Source organism: Mastigoproctus giganteus, chromosome 12 (genome assembly GCF_048544385.1).
Source record: "Mastigoproctus giganteus isolate SK-2022 chromosome 12, ASM4854438v1, whole genome shotgun sequence".
Classification (NCBI taxonomy): Eukaryota; Metazoa; Arthropoda; class Arachnida; order Uropygi; family Thelyphonidae; genus Mastigoproctus; species Mastigoproctus giganteus.
This window is the reverse complement of record NC_143586.1, coordinates 160798124-160811796: the sequence shown is the minus strand read 5'-3', so window position 1 is coordinate 160811796 and position 13673 is coordinate 160798124. Positions and strand designations below refer to the sequence as shown.

At 35.5% G+C, this 13673-nt stretch overlaps 1 protein-coding gene across 2 annotated transcripts in view; it reads right to left on the bottom strand.

Annotated features, from left to right (window-relative positions):
* Art4 (arginine methyltransferase 4) overlaps positions 1-13673 on the bottom strand; it is a 261955-nt gene that overhangs the window by 229516 nt on the left and 18766 nt on the right. The window lies entirely within an intron of this gene.

Here is a 13673-nt window from a genome sequence, read left to right as displayed (position 1 = left end):
AGTAAACAAAAGAATAAGCAAACTAGAAAAGAAACAAAACTATTTAGAGAGAGCACTCTTTAATCACAGTAAGAAAATCGCTTGCCACTATTGATTGATACTCGGTGCCCATGGGTAACTCCCCTGAGTTGAACCAAGGAAGCTTTCATAATTATGGCTAAGGGTTTGCTTACCTCCTTTAATATAACTGGATAGATCCCATCCACCCCCCCCGACCCAGATATTTATTTTGTTATTTGGTTTTTAGGAGCATTAGCAACTAAGGCCATATTGCTCCTGGATATGCGGTGGTCATTCCCTGACCTTTCCGCATCCTCCGTATTTGGTGGTGACGGGCTCGAACCCCGGTCTAATCAAGAAGCGTGTGCTACGCACTGCTGCTCCTTCCCACCTGGCTACGGAGATGCCTCCCCCCACCCAGATGCCTTTCTTATGTTTATTTTCATCTATTTCTACTCCGCTTTCCTCTCATTTATTACAAAATCATCTAGCTCACTGCCAGAGTTAAATTCACCTCTGGCATTCCACCCTGAATAACTGCTCATGTATAAATGTAGATGCAAAATACTCAATTTGTTAACTACCTGAGCAGGATCATCAACAGTTGAACCATTGATATCAAGTGGACCAATCTAATTCATCCTCTTCCTTCTAAATTTTACACAAGTAAAGAGCTCTTTACTGTTTTTCTTTGCATCCTTTGCCAAGGAATATCTCGTAATCTGCCTAACCTCCTTTGTGACTCGGTAACAGACCAGCTTATATCTATCACAGGCTTCCGTGTCACCTGTTAATTTATATGAATCACGTGCATTTTTCTTCTCGGCCACGAGCCACCTTTAATTCATCTGACATCCATTTAGGCCTAAACCTTGAACAATATTTCTTAGTTGGTATGAAAAGCCTAGTAGCCTCCAAGATTAAGTCTCTGAGGCTTCCCATTTAGAATTCACTGTTGGTAACATCACCAGTTGATTCACTGTAGAGAATTTAAAAACTCTCTGAGACCAATGTAATCACCTTTACAAAAGCAAAAACCCTTCCCCTTACCCCATGATGGTAGTTACCTCTTTGAGTAAATCCCACTTCAGCACACTGTGATCACTGCCACCTTGTGGTTCCTTTATCTGCAGATTCTTAAAACATGAATTACTACTGATAATCAGATCAAGAGTATTACTCCCTCTAGTTGCCTCCAAACATGCTGCTGTAGAAAACAATCATCCAATAAATCCACAAAAGCCATGCTAGTGTGTGATTGACCGACCCTCAAATTCCAGTCAATATCTGGAATTAAAATCCCCCATTATAAGACACTCTGATTTATTGGCCCACTATTTCTCTGTTTAGTTGTTTATTATACTCATCAGAACCATTAGGCCTATAACACACTCCTGCTCTCAATTTTGCTTTCCCAGTGCTTATGTCACAGCAAATTGACTCAACACTGTACTGTTCAGTCAAGTTATTAGTGGTCTCCCTAGAGTTCAGTGTTGGTTGATTGACTGATTTTGATTTTACTGGCGCAAAAACAACTATGGTTATACTGCACCAAGAAAAGATTAAAATATCAACAAAGATAAATTCTGGTAACCTTTAAAAAAGTTACCTTGTGAAACCGTTATATATATTTAATAGCTTGTAAAACTAAGGCCCAGAGTGTATAAGGTCCAGTCGGATGATCAGTGTTGGGCACATATTATTGTTTTCTTTATTTATCAATGATACTGATGAAGTATAACAGACTTAATGTCAAGTTTGCAGATGATAAAAAGATTGGCATGGTTGTTAATGATAGTAAAGACAGTATGTGATTTACTAAAAAATGCATGTGATTCAGTTACTACAACAGGATCTATAAAAGTTGGGCAGATAGGTTGAGAAGTGGTAACTGAAGTTTAACATCGACAAATGCAAAGTAGACATGTGGGTGGTAGTAACCCCAGAGTAACGTACTAACTGTGTGATACTACACTTAGGGTGGTAGATAATGAAAAAGACCTGGGAGCAATTGTGCAGTCAGATATGAAGTTTTCTGAGCAGTGCAGACAGACTGCCAGAGCAACTCATGGGGTATTGTCAATGATATACAAATATTTTGCTTGTAGGGAATAGGAGGAGATTATCCCTTTGTACATGGCAATGGTCAAGCCATGCCTTGAGTACTGCATACAGGTCTGGAGGCCTCATTTTAGGAAGAATGTAGAGATGCTGGAACAAGTACAGAGAAGGGCAACGAGATTACTGAAGGGGAAAAAGGGGTGCTCTTACCAAGAAAGGCTTAAGTTCTGCAAATTGCAGCATCTGGAGACTAGGCACCTGTGAGGTGATCTGATTGAGGTGTATAAGGCTCTGAATGGTTTGAGCAAGCTCAATGCTAATGAGATTCTTCCTCAGCTTATGCATTTTATAGGGGGTATAAATTCAAATTGATGAAAGGCAGTTGCAGAATAGATGGGCGAAAATTTTTCTTTAGCTTGGGCTTTCTCTTTTTGTGCCAGATTTGTGTTTATATCTTAGCTTTTCCATATCATTATCTGTTGAACATTTAATGTATTATGGCTTTATCCCACAATGACCTTATCTTATGGAGAAAATACTAACAATGAAATCTAGCAGAAATTAATTTAATTAAATTCAAACTCAATGTCTAGTTAATGAATGCTGTGTCTTAACACAAACATAATCCTAGACTCTGTTCACATCCAATACCACTGACTTATAATTATTAATAATTATTGTTTTAATAATTAATAATTATTAATAATAATTAATAATTATTGTGTCTAGAGTAATTGCTAACTGGTAGTTATTTAGATGTTGACATGCATGCCAATTATTCATTCATGTGTCTTTTCTGTAATGTAAGTAATGAAAAAATACTCTTAATTTCTTTTGACAACATTTGTTTATTCTAACAGCAAATAAGTGTAGTGCCAAAGGGAAAACAGTAGAGTTTTAAAAAAGGTTAATATTTTAAATTGCAAAAACACAGTTAAACTTCCCACATCTGGCAACCTTGGGACTTGACTTACTGAAATCTGGGAATTTTCTAGATTTTTAATGTTCATATCAGTCATTAAAAAGAAAAGAAAAAAAAATTGCATTTCTACATGACATCTTATTGCACATAATACTATATAAGCATATATTCTACATAGAGAGATATGAGTCAGTATAAAGTAAAATAATATATAGTAAAATAAAAAATATAATTATATGCCCTTCCACAAAAAAAAATACCATAGAAGCTGTATTATCAAGTATCCATTGGGAACAGTAGCCAAAGCAATGAAAAATTCGTAGTTCTAAAAAAATCTCAGATAATGCAACAAAAAAAACATTAACTCATGCTAAATCAAACAATAATTTCCTTTCAATTACACTATTAGAAAATTAAATCTGGTTAAACTTATTTTAAATTTTATGTTTAAAGCATAATTATTAATAAGAAAAATTCCAAGACTTTTAATTAATAAGAAAACATTAAAACAATCACCATCAAAACTGTAGTTGAATAATCTTGTTTTATAAAACAACATTGTAAAATCACAAGGATTTTTATAATTTGCTAAAAATTTCTTTGAAGTTCCTCTGCTCAAGAGATGTGGGTTTTTTTTTTTTTTTTTTTTTTTTCTTTTTGTTAGTTGTTAGTGCATCAGCTTCTGTGGCCATAATGCACCTCCCAAAGTTTTTGCATTTTACTCTGATCCAAGCTAGAGGCAGGATTCGAACCCATGACCTTTGGGTTGCCAGGCAGGCACTTTACCCACCTGGCTAGCCCAGTCAGCCAAGAGATGTGTATTGGTCATTATAGAATGCAGGCATACAGGAAACAAAGGTACTGTGCTGATATATTGTCAGACACAAGCCATTACCAAGTGACCTTCCAGGCAGACAATTTAGCAGTCAGTAACTTAAAAGGAAAAATTATCTATTACAAAGCAAATAAGTGTTTATTAGCTTTGAGCAGACAATAATAATGTACAATTTATAATCTATCACAAGCAAGAACGTCAAGGAGATGGAGAGGCAGGTAAAATACCATTATATTCTTAAAATCCTTTTTATAATATACAATTTATAATTATCATGTGCAGGAACATTACCATTAGTACAGGATACAATGCACGGAAGCAAGCTTAGGTAGCATCAGCCAAAAAAAAAAAAAAACACCTCCCATTTCACCCCTCCATTCATTCCAAATGCCTGTCCAGCTCAGCCTTAAATTTATTTAAGCTATCCACTTCCACAACAAAAGATTGAAGTCTGTTCCATCAATCAATTATCTGCTGGCTAAAGGCAAATTTCCGCATATCTATTCTACAACTGTCTTTCCTCAATTTAAATCTATGCCCCCTCAGGGTTCTTAATCTGAGCAAAAGGAAGAATCCCATCAGCATTCAGCTTGCTCAAACCATTCAAGGCCTTATACACCTCAAACAGATCACCTCGCATGTGCATATTACTCCCTCTCCAGGCATTGCAATCTGCAGAACTTAAGACTTTCTTGGCAAGAGCACCCCTTTGTTCCCCTCACCAATCTTCATGTCCTTCTTTATACTTGTTCTAGCAACTCTACATCCTTCCTAAAATGAGGACCCCACACCTGTATACAGTACTCAAGGTGAGGCCTCACCATTGCCTTGTACAACGGGATAATCACCTCCCTGTCCAGGCTAGCAAAATACCTATATATCATTGACAAGACTCCATGACCTGCCCTGACAGCCCGTCTGCACTGGTCAGCGAATGAACTTCATATCTGACTACACAATTACCCCCAAGGTCTTTTTCACTTTCCACTTCCCTGAGTGTAGTACCACACAGTTCATACATTTCTCTTGGATTATTGATACCCATATGCAGTACTTTGCATTTGTCAGTGTTAAATTTCAGTTGCCACTTCTCAGCCCATCTGCCCAACTTATCTAGATCCAGTTGGAGTAGCATACTGACTTTACATTAACAACCCTGCCAACCTTTGTATCATCTGCACACTTGGACATTAAGCCTGATATGCCTTCATCAATATCATTGATGAATACACAAAACAATGGGCCCAGCACCGAACCCTAGGGAACTCCACTAATAACATTCGTCCACGAAGAGTAGTGTCGTTGATTACCACTCTATCATCTTCCACTCAACCATCCCTTTATCTATTGTAGCAGCAACTTACCCTTAATGCCATACCGCTCCAATTTGTACAGCAGTCTTCCATGTGCAACAGTATCAAAAGCTTTTCTGAAATCGAAGTATATGATATCAAAATTTTTTGCATCCAGTTCCTTTGTAACCATATCCTAGTATCCAATCAAATAGGTCAGAAAAGACCTCCCTTTAACAAACCCATTCTGTGTCTTAACTATTACTGCAGTCTTATCTAGATGATCCTGCAATGTTTCTTTAACAGTGACTCCATTATTTTCTGCAGCATATAAGTTAAACTAACAGGTCTATAGTTACTTGTGCACACCTCCAGTAAATGGGGACTTCCCCTAAGTCCAAGGAAGCTCTCATGATTATGGCTAGGGATGCTTCCTTCCTTTGCTACCTCCTTTAATATAACTGGATAGATCCCATCTACACCAAGTGCCTTCCTTACATTTAACTTCAACAATTTCTCCTCCACTTTGGTCTCAGTTATTGCAAACTCACTTAGCTCCATGTTAGTTTGGTAAACTTCTGGCATTTCCCTCCTTGAATAACTCCTCATGTTTGAATGTAGATGCAAAATACTCACAGTTTATTAGCTACCTGAGCATGATCATCAATGGTCAACCCATCTATGTTAAGTAGTCCAATCTGATTCATCCCTTTCCTTCTAGAGTTCACATAAGTAAATAACTCTTTGCTGTTTTTCTTTGCATGCTTTGCCAAAGATTTCTCGTAATCTGCCTTCGCCTGCCTAACCTCCTTTGCGACTTGATTACAGACTATTTTATATACTGCCATAGGCTTCTGTGTCGCCTGATAATTTATATGCATCCCACGCATTTTTCTTCTCTTCCACGAGCCTCATTAATTCTTCTGACACCCATTTAGGCCTAAACCTTGAACAGTATTTCTTAGTTGGCATGAAAAGCCTAGTACTTTCCAAGACTAAGTCACTGAAGGCTTCCCATTTAGAATTCAATGTTGATAACATCATCAGTTGATCCCACTGTATAGAATTTAAAAACTCTGGGACCCCTGTAGTCACCTTTACGAAAGCAAAAGCCCTTCCTTTAGCTTAAAAGAATTCTGACGTGGATTTTTATTATTAAACCAGCTTACTGATTTCAAGGTCACCCCATGAACAATCAGTTAGAGGAGCACACAAAAGAATGATTACATTAAGAGAAAGATAGGGATAGATATATGGCTCAGATATATTGCCACTAAAGAGCTTGGTGCTATTTTTGAAGGGGGAGGGAACATTGTTAGATTTTGATAACTTTTAAAGAAATTATTACAACAGAATCTTTTTCAATGGTATTTGCTAATAAAAACATTCATATTTATGTAAAGTTTAAAAAAATTAATATTTATGCAAAGCACATATTACTTCAAGGATAAAGAATAGGCCCTTCTAGGTGAACAACTTTATTTATTACAAAATGTGGTTAATATGTTTTATAAATTCATTTTGATCCCTTGGGAAATAAATGTTATGTTTAATAAATAACATGGCCAATACAGAGCTTGGTACAATCCTGTTCACATCTCATTGAGGTGTATATCACAACCAACATGCGCACGACCACCAATTCTTGCATATGCCTCAATGATAGTGCTACTTAGAATTTACTCTCACTCTTGATATTTTAAGGAGTACTCTCACTTAAACAAAGCCAGTCTGTGACAGCTTTGTTTATGTGAGATACAGTGTAAGCATAATTTTTACAAGTAATGCCATCCTTCATGAAAATGCAGAACTCAGTGGTGGCAAACACTGCCAGTACTGAGATATTAGCACCCAAAAATTTGACAAAATCATTAGTGCTCTAGAATTATTTCTTTGGAAGGTGACTTTCATTTTAATAAATTTTAATTTTAACACAAAATTACTCCAAAAAACATCCTTACAGTCATTTGTAACTGTTATGCCAACTCACAGAGTGGTATGTTAAAATTTTAATTCATGTTTTGTTTTATTTCTAAGAGCCAAGCTGTTGTGTTTTCTGGTCAATAATTTAATGCTTATTTACCCCATATGGCAACTTATAGCAATGACAAATAAATTTTATGTTTATACTGCAGGATGGCCACATACAAAGGACTTCACAAGTTATCAATAGATGTTATTCAATATTATTAAAATCAAATATCTTTGATGTTATCAACAGAACATTATTATGCCGTATTTAGTGGTCATGTGGGCTTGAACCACATGACGTACTCTTTATGATTCCTGTGCAAGCTACACTGCCATGTTCCAATCGCATGCTTAATTTGATATAGTTTATTTGTTACCTGTCCATGCTACAAATCTTGTCACTATTTAAATAATATGTAATAATACATTACATATCAGTTGCCAGTATAGGCAAATAATAACTGTGTGTGTGTGTGTGTGTGTGTGTGTGTGTGTGTGTGTGTGTGTGTGTGTGTGTGTGTGTGTGTGTGTGTGTGGGTTTAATGGCACACAAGCTGATGTGGCTAGTGTGCCTATTCATAGGAATGTAAAAAAAAATAATAATAATTAATATGAAGACAGTTCAATTTCATTTCAGCTCAGAAACTAATCATAGTCATTCATACATTCCTATTTGTTTCAAATAACAGAAAAGTTCATTAATATTTGCTATCTCACCAATGATATGATTTAATGTTATCAGTTCTCAGAGATTAGTCAGAGAATGAAATATTGAATTTCGATGTCATTCATAATGTGAACAGTCAATCAAAATATGTTTGACTGTTAGATGTTCAGAGCAGTGCGGACACCGAGGAGGATCATCGCCTGTGAATAGATGGAGGGCGAGTCAGATGAATATGCCCTATTCTAATCTGTGCAAGTACCACTTCTTCTCGTCGAACTGTCTTAATGCTTGAGTGCCAAAATTTTGGGTCCTGTTTCAACTGGAAAAGTTTGTCATTGCTCTGTCCACTGTGCATGGACAGAGCAATTTTATGTTTGCTTATGTCATTGCTCTGTCTACTGTGCATGGTATGCTGCTTGAATTATGATATTATATTCAGAAGCTGGAATGAAGACAGAGGTTAAGTCTAAAGTTGATGGATTTTTAGCAGCAATATCAGCATCAGCCAGTTCATTCCCTTTAATGCCTGAATATGCTGGAATCTAGCAATAGTTCGCTATTTGCTGATGATATTCAATTTTCAACAGCAAATTCTTGATTTGATTTAAAACAGGGTGAACTTTATGAGAGGGATTCTGCATTGCTCTAACTGAGCTGAGAGAGTCAGTGTAAACTAAATATTTTGCAGATGGGTGAAGAGTCAAATTTTCTACAGCTAATTGTATTGCAAATAGTTCCGCTGAAAAGTTGCTTACTCGGATGGAAGAGAAGCTGATATGGTAGCAGAGGGAAACACTGTTGCTGCTCTACCAGTTGAATGAGATTTGGAACCATCTGTATATATTGGTAAGAAGTCAAAATAGTTTTGAATTTGGATAGCATGGAGTTGCACATTTAAAGTCTGTAGACGATTATTTCCCCATTGGAGAAAATAAGTATCACAGGTCAGTTGAGGAAAGGGAGTCCATGATGGGTGAGAATAATTCTTTATCTGCAGCCTATTGCGGAGAGGAACATTCCAATTTTGTGATATTTCAAGGAGCCGTAAGCCTGCTGGTCATAATTTATTTGGTTTATTTCTATAGATTGTGAAATGGTGGATTAAAGAGGCATGGCTGAATGGGGTGTGGAGAACAATTTTGTATTTTGACTGCATATTTAAGTTGTTATTTGGTTTTTAGGAGCATTAGCAACTAAGGCCATATTGCTCCGGGGATATGCGGTGGTCATTCCCTGACCTTTCCGCATCCTCTGTATTTGGTGGTCACAGGCTCAAACCCCGGTCTAATCAAGAAGCGTGTGCAACGCACTGCTGCTCCTGCCCACCTGGCTACGGAGGCGCCTGCATATTTAAGTAGTAATGTTTTTCTGCAGAGGTACAGAGGAGCCTCAATATGCATCGCATGCACTTTTGTTCTCTGCCATTGTCTCGATAGCTCATCTGACATTCATTGATATCTAAGCCTTGAACAGTATTTCTTTGTTGGTGTGAAAAGTCCAGTAGCTTCTTTGATTACTTCCCTGAATACTTCTCATTTAGAATTTGCTGTTGTTAACATCATCAGTTGGTCCCACTGCATACAATTTAAAAACTGTCTGAGACCTCTGTAGTCACCCTTCGAAAGCAAAAGCCTCTCCATTTGCTCTTGACAGTAGTTTTGTCTTTAATTAAATTCCACATTAGCACACTGTGATCCCTGCTACCCAGTGGGTCTTTTACCTGAATATTTTAATGCAAAAGGGAACCACTGCTGGTAACCAGATCAAGAGTATTGCTTCCTCTGGTTGCCTCTCTAACATGCTGCTGTAGAAAACAGTCTTCCAAGAAATCCAGAAAAGTCTTGCTACTTTTCAATCAAATTCCCATCAACATCTGGAATATTAAAATCACTCATTATGAGACATTCTGATTTGCTGCTCCATTCTATTTCCCTGTAGAGTTGTTTGGTATACTCATCACAGTCATTAGGCTTATAACACATTCCTACTCTCAATTTTGTTTTTCCACTGCTTATATTAACCAAACTGACTTAACATTGCATTTGTCACCCATGTCAACTGGATATAATGTATACCTTAGATTTAATATTCTTCTTAACTAAGACTATAACCTCCTCCACCTCTCCTGTCCTGTCTGTCCTTCCTGTATGAAGTACTCCCCATATTCCTACAATTTCTGCACTTGACCTAATCAGTACTTCAAATTCATCAATAATATATGAATAAGTGAAAATCACCCTTCTGGCTTAATCTGCTATGGTAATCAATTTTCAAAATGGAAGTGTAAAATTTGCAAACTTTTAGTAAAATAAATATGAAATAACATTCTTCAACATATCTAGGAATAATGACTTCAGTATGTCGTCAGATTGTTTGATTGTTGAATTGAAGAAACAAGCAAATTGCTTTTTTTAGGTTAGAAGAGAAGAGCATGACTAGACTTTCTGCAAGAGTAAGATAACATGCCTAAAATTATCAGCTTGCTTTGCCTGTTTAGGATTACTATCAGCAGAAGTCGGCGATTCAGTTCTTTTTCTTGAGTTCATCAATTTATTCAATTTCAAAACTTTTGGATCGTGAAGTGTATTTGAACATGAATCAATGCCACTCACTCATGATCACTTTGTTGTACTTTTTCAACAAGAAAACTCAAAAAGTGCATGACTTTTCTCATCCATTCTAACCCCATCTTTAAACAGACTTTTTAGAGAGCAAATGCATGAACACGTGCTTCAAACTCCTTTTTAAATCAGTAGCATGCATTAGTTGAAATGTTTAAATCTATATTTTCTTTTAACACTTCTTCCTAGATAGTAGTAAACAACCACCAAATGTTTACTGAATTTTGCAAAAAGACATGTAACTCCCTTTTCAGCATAAAAATTAATCAGATAACAAGAACAGCTTATTACCACCAGTATTCAATCCTCTTTTAATTCCCTTACTATTTCAGTTTTTAAGCTTGCCATAATGCAATATAAACACTAAGTACAAGATAGGTTTTTAAAGGAATCCCACATGCTTTCAGGTTATTCAGAAGATGTCAAATACAGCCACTCCCCGACTTAGGTAAGGGTTGTGTTCCGTGGAAATCTATGTAAGTCGGAATGTCCCTAAATGCTCATGCAGCACTCACAAATTTGACTGAAGCAAAAAAGAAATGTTCAAATCTATATTTTCTTTTAACACTTCTTCCTAGATAGTAGTAAACAACCACCAAATGTTTACTGAATTTTGCAAAAAGACATGTAACTCCCTTTTCAGCATAAAAATTAATCAGATAACAAGAACAGCTTATTACCACCAGTATTCAATCCTCTTTTAATTCCCTTACTATTTCAGTTTTTAAGCTTGCCATAATGCAATATAAACACTAAGTACAAGATAGGTTTTTAAAGGAATCCCACATGCTTTCAGGTTATTCAGAAGATGTCAAATACAGCCACTCCCCGACTTAGGTAAGGGTTGTGTTCCGTGGAAATCTATGTAAGTCGGAATGTCCCTAAATGCTCATGCAGCACTCACAAATTTGACTGAAGCAAAAAAGAAATGTTCGACGAACATGTAAATAGAATTATTTATTCAATTTTTTTATCTCATGCACAAGAAAAATTACAAAAAAAGTGTACAAAATTTTCAAAATTATAAAATTACAAAATGAGGAGACAGGCATAATGTCAGCAAGTTTTACCTTTTGGGCATCGTTGCCAGAATAAACTCTACGGCTGATTAAGTATGCCGCTGCGGAAGTTGAGGGCTGTGGAGATTTAGAATGGGTTTTTCCCAACACATCACAAAATTTCTCTGCAGCTGCAGAATCAGCACTGGCCACTTCACCGCATACTTTAGGGTTGGAAACCAGCGCAATGCTTGAACCTATTAAACCGCCTGTTGCTTACCACGAACTTGGCTTGGGGCTCGCTGTACTTATCCTTAATATCTTCATAAATACTTCTTGCTTTTGCTTAAATGGCCATTGAACTCAGGGGCACTTGCTTCTGAATCTGATTTTCCATCCGTATTATTAATAGCTTTTCCATCTTCAATATAGCACTAAACGTTGTTTTGTGATCACTGTTGATCTTAAATGCGTTGATACTTTAATTATATGTGCACTGTCCCTTGAAAAGTATTCACTGTTGAAGCAGGAAGACCTAATTCCCGTGCAATAGATGACAAACTTTTTCCTGCTTCGTACTTCTTAATTAATCATCTTCATTTCTAAATCAATTTTATTTCGTTTCCTAGCACTGCCAGCACTTGCACTTTCCGTTGGTCCCTTTCCCTTCACTATTGTAATAAGTAAATAGGAATGAAGAAAAGATTCTGAAAATTTATTTATGTTTTTTATATGATTGAAGATTTCAGTGAAGGGGGAACTCATTTCACCATAATATCATAACGTAAAAACCCACAGAACTCCGGTTATCGGTATTATCGCAAATGCAATAAGATCGAGTTTACTAACCGTTTATAATAGATTGCACTAACAGAAAAGTCTAATAAACCGGAAAGTGTAAGTTGTTTTTATTGTTTTATGGGTAGTGACCTCCAGAAATGTGTTTTAGAAAAATATCACAAAGGTGTTCAAAATTGATTCTCATAACAGAACGTATGAAAACAATGAAAATGCAGCGCAATTTCCATTATAAAAATGACCTTTTAGAGAGATAAATAACTTAGTTATATAGTGAAAATTTCAATTCCCGAGGACTTGGAACGAATTACCAATTGGGGGGGATCTCAAATAACAATTCAGAAAACCAAAACCACCTCATAATGAAGGCAAATATATGAAATAAAGGGAACCTTCTAGTTAAATAAATACTATCAAAAAGCAATACAACAAACCTATCATTAAGAAAAAACTGTAAATATTGTAAAAAATCAGCCTAATCATAACAAAAAAACATGACAAAACCTTACAGGGCTGCATATATTGTTAGATAAAGTGATACATTAGCAGATATTATAAGTGCAAAAAAAATTATACAATTATAAGAATAACTATATAAAATGTACAGTATGCTACTGCACTCAAACAAACAACCAAATATAATATTGGACTTCATACTTCAAGTAGAAGACCTGCTATCCAGGTACTCTATAAAACTGAAAATATGTCTATTAATTGCATTATGAATACACAAGTCACTCACCAGACAACTGTTTTTTAATCCATTCTGGTCACAATGAATTGATTGAAGGTTAATTGGAAACACACCAATATAAGAGTAAGAGGAAGTATAGGAAAAAGGGTTCACTGGTTTTGTTTTTGGTAGTATTTATTTAATGCTGGGAGTAGTATCATGTAGTACAATATCTCCATTAGCAAATTATTTAATTCTGGTAACACTGATTGGGGATAGGGCCCAAAAAAAAAAAAAAAAAAAAATGTAGCAAATATAATGGTGGGTCACTTGACAGATGTCTAACTTTATTTTTAACTTTTGGAAATGTTTTGGGCTTCTTGAATTCTGCTTAAACCAATATTACATCTTTTCTTATTGTATTTTATTGAAACAAGAAGTACTTATTGTATGTACTTCTTGTTTCAATAAAAAATTAAAAATTTTAAAAGATGCTGTTTTACACCTTTTATTTAAAATAAAAAAAAAAAAAAAAGTGAATTCTGCTGAAAATTGCAAAAACACATCTTAAACATAACATAGAAAATCTATTAGTCTCTTCCATATACACTGCTATTTACTGTCTTGCTGATGTGCAAAAAGCCTTATCAACATGGTGCCTCTTCTTCATGAATTGTTTTTTTTTTTTTTTTTTGAGGGGAGAAAAAAAAAAAGGCAAAAAATAATTTAAAATGGAAGCTAAAAATTTATTCTATAATCTGATATTATATTGTATAATAAGATCAAAAAAAAAACATTATCAGAAACAATTGTCTTGTTATAAAAGAAAAAATAC